A 4,280-nucleotide genomic window follows, 5' to 3' on the forward strand; every position below is an offset into this window, starting at 1 on the left:
ATTTTGGGGGGAATTCACTTACATATGACAGTGTCAACACGATCATCTTTCTATGAATAGTAACAGGTACTGATTGGGGATCTGGGTGTCAGAACATCATTTCACAAAGTGTGTGAATCAGTGGACACGTACCAGATTGGGCAAGGATCCGGTGACATCCTGGGGCTCTGTCCTACTTTATTTGTCGAAAACATGAATCAGTGTCCTGGGTGAGAGAACTGGTGCCATCTCAAGCAGGTACTTGGGTGACAAAGAACTGCCAAAGGGTGGTTATTAAGCGAGAAAATAAAGTGACAGTCTAAGCAGTTCCCAACAGGCAAAGGCGATGACTTGAGTTTAGTTTCAAAATTAATTATGTATGTATAAAGAATTCTAAAATTATTATTTTTTTTTTTGCAGTTTTTGGCCGAGGCTGGGTTTGAACCCTCCACCTCCAGCATACGGGGTTAGCGCCCTACTCCTTTGAGCCACAGGAGCCACACCCAGAATTCTAAAATTCTTACAGGGAAATTACACACACACACACACAGGATTGGACACAGAGGAGGCTGCAGGTGAGGCCTACAGGAAGCATTTCCTATTTCCAGGTAAAGACAGGGGCCATTAAGAAGGAAAAGAAAGCACAGCAGGGCTTGGTCGCTGAGTAATTCAGCAGACAGCTCAACATGTGTAATGTATTTCTATGCATAAAACCCGGTTGTACGTTTAAAATGGAGAAAGGATAGAACCTTTTGTTTCTGGAAATCTATACTCTATTGTGGGAGAGAAACTTTAGGGAGGGAGAATGGCGTTACTGGCTAGGTCACAATTTCTTACTCAGGCACAACATTCCTAGCAAAGGAAATGGGAATTTGTGTTATTGGTTAGGTGAGGGGGGACGTCTGCAGGTGGAGCCCCCCTCCCAGCCACCACGAGGGATGTCCACAGAGTCTCCAAAGTCGGAGCATGTGGGGTGCGTGCTTGTGAGAACACCACAGGGAGGGGGCAGGGAAGGAGCTCGAAGCTCAAGGAGGATGTTAAAGGCCTCACACCAAGGGGAGGGTGCCCAGGGCAGCGTGGCAGAGGCATGAGACTTTACAGAGCTTTTCGGTGGATGTGCTGGGGGGACAGAGAGACAGTAGAGGGTACCCATGTGTTGGGAGAGCTCTGCCACCCATGGCAGGTGCAGTGTGGGGAGCACAAGGCAGGGGAATGATCAGAAGTCCTATCAATTTCTCCAGGAGAGCCCAGGTCCTGGGGGAGAAGGAGGAAATAGAAACAGCAGAGACGACACTGAGCCGAGTGCCAGCAGAGTGGGCCCAGAAGCTCAGAGGTCACAGCACACAGGACCAAGGCTCTGTTGAAGAACAACACCAAACTCACTCCCTGGTTTGTCATAGGACCAAAGTGAGCCAAAGGGAACTGATGGGCTGGGTGTGGGGTTAGAGCAGAGAACAGCCAACCAGAAGCTGACCCCGGAGGAGTGTATGCATTCTTTATATGAAAATTTTAAAAATTCGCACAATTACTTGGGGAAAGAATTATTTACGTAATGAAAGGGAAAACGTTTAACTATTTCAAGTGAGGGGGACAGAATCCAGCAGAATTTTAAAAGAATAGGATAAAAGAAAACTTTTATCAAATCAGTGCTTCTCGGGTGGCACCTGTGGCTCAAGGGCAGGGCACCAGCTCCATATGCCAGAGGTGATGGGTTCAAGCCCAGCCCTGGTCAAAAACTGCAAAAAAAAAAAAAAAAAAAAGCAGTGCTTCTCAGCAGCCATTTAATCCATATGGTCTAACTTGACCTTAACTGCTTCATAAACAAAGGAGCAATGACTCCATATTTTTCTGGTGAGAAAACTGCAAGTTCAGATTCAGAGAGGTTAAGAGAGATACTACATTAACAGAGACACGGATTTGAGACTGTAGCTGCCTCCTGTCAACACCCCCTTCACTGTGCCCAGAGAGGGGACAAAGCCTTCAGGAGGTGACCTTTGCTCCCACCTTAAGTGTGGGGATGGAAGGGGACCTGAGTGCAGAGCCGGCGTGGTGCAGCCTGCCTGGCCCCATTGGACACACTCATAGTGCTGGCCGGATGGGCTGCATCCAATTGTATCCTGCAGACCCTGGAGGGAGGAAGATATGAACTCCGTCTAACTGCTCTAATAATCAAAATTACTTCCAAACAACAGCTTACCCAATAAAGCTCAATAAAGCAAAACTGAACCCTAATAAAACAGTCTAGAAGATACACTGAACTGGAGGAGCGCTGGCTTTAGGTAACTTAAGCTTTCCTGAAAGTGGTTAATCTTGTGTTCTTAAAGTGCAAAGTGCTCCAGGATTTTGTTAACCCAGAGGTTTGCTGTTTATATAAGACCAGTGATGGTGGCGCTGGAGATGTCCTCAGATGTATCTGCAAGGTGGATGACCAAGTGTTCAGTCACCAGGCATGAGGCCAGTAGACAAGCTGTACACCGCTTTCTTCAGGGCTCAGCTCAAGTCAAAACTTGCTCTGTCCCAAGTCACAGCCCCTCCAGGGGGAACCAACATCCCAATCCCAACTTGAGAAAAGTCTAAAGAGCTGTCTTGCTTTGACGCTGGCCGAGGGTCAGCATGAAGCAGTTTCCTCATTGGCCCAAGGCTACATCCTCCCCACCCCTCGCAGGTGCCAGCCCACGCCCTCATCTCTGCCTTTGCCTGCAGCAGCTGGGCGCCTGAGGATCCTGGTTTCATTCCTGTCTCCCACATTGCCAATTTATACTCCCACCTCCCATGGACAAGTAGTCTCAGAAGTGAAGGGAATACATTCAGGACTGTCTGAAGAGTATCCAGCTAGGTCATTAGGAAAATTCAGACATATGTGTCCAACACTTTCACACAGTCTTCCTGTTGTTCTGTGGTTGAAAGAATAGTGTTTTGCCAGAATAAGCCTGCTTTGAATGTACAAATTTAAACACTATTTTTACTTGTGTGCACAAAGGAACTGTCTGACTGGGCGTGGTGGCTCACGCCTGTAATCCCAGCACTTTGGGAGGATGAGGCAGGTGGATTGCCTGAGCTCAGGAGTTCGAGACCAGCCTGAGCAAGAGTGAGACCCTGTCATGGCACTCTACCCAGGGCAACAAAGTTAGACTCTGTCTCAAAAATAAATAAATAAATAAATAAAGGAACTGTCTGCAAACCCAGAGTATTCAAACCAAAGCAGGTAAGAAGCTCCCCTTCTGACAGGGGCAGCACAGACAGAGGCTTCCTGACCTTTCTGTGATTGGCTCTGTGGTTACACTCTAATATTCCTTTTTAAGCCATTTTTCTATAGCAGATTGGTTTACCCTCACGAAATCATGCTGGCAAGGATGTAAGACTCGTGTTTCATGCTTTGTTTATGATTAGTGCTAGCTTTCAGAGAAAATTGTGATGACTTAAGTTTGGGTTACCTGGCTATGGGCGCTTGGCCTTCAGGTTCTCAAAACTGTGGCTGCCACTTTTGTTTTTTCTTTGACACCCCTAAAGCTCTTGTTGACACTTGTAAATGAAACATGCTGTGTACTGCAGAAGTTGTTTTACTTAACACTGTTGATAGTCTTATTTTATTCTGTTACCTATTTCTGTACGTTTCACATTGTTGACAACCTTATTTCTCTGTTGCTCTAGGCAAAGAAACAAGATGAAGCCTGGCAGGGGCGCATCCAGCGGGCCCTGAGGCCTCACTTCCCTTTCCTGAGTGCATCTTACTGGGGGCATAGGGTGCGCAGCCACCGTCACGCCTGCCCCGCACTCTTCCACAGCTTCTGCTGTCCAGGGAATGACACAGTGAGTACATCTGGCACACGGCCACCTCCTGTCTAGGAACTGGTCATATTTTCCAGGTCTCTTTAAAGGAAATAGAAAATGACTGACATGGTGGCCTCGGCACACTGGGCTCTCTGCTGTCATCTCACCATCCTGTCTCCTCCCCAGAGGGACCCCACCCAGGATATGTGGTCATGGAGGGTTCCTGGGGAAATGTTTGCTGCATCTCCACTGATCTACAGACAACCTGGTACACTTTGTATATATTGCTGCACTTTACTTAGACATGGCCTTGAACTGAGGATGTCACTGAGCAGTGCGCTTTGTTGTGTCCTCCATGTCAGGTTACGGAGCGTCACTGCGGACTTCCCTGTAGACTTTCCTGTAGACTTCCCTGTGGAATTCCCTGTGGACCTCCCTGTGGACTTCCCTGTAGACTTCCCTGTGGACTTCCCTGTGAACTTCTCTGTAGACTTCCCTGTGGACTTTGCTATAGACTTCCCTGTAGACTT

Source organism: Otolemur garnettii, unplaced genomic scaffold (genome assembly GCF_000181295.1).
Source record: "Otolemur garnettii isolate 467f Iridium unplaced genomic scaffold, OtoGar3 scaffold00226, whole genome shotgun sequence".
Classification (NCBI taxonomy): Eukaryota; Metazoa; Chordata; class Mammalia; order Primates; family Galagidae; genus Otolemur; species Otolemur garnettii.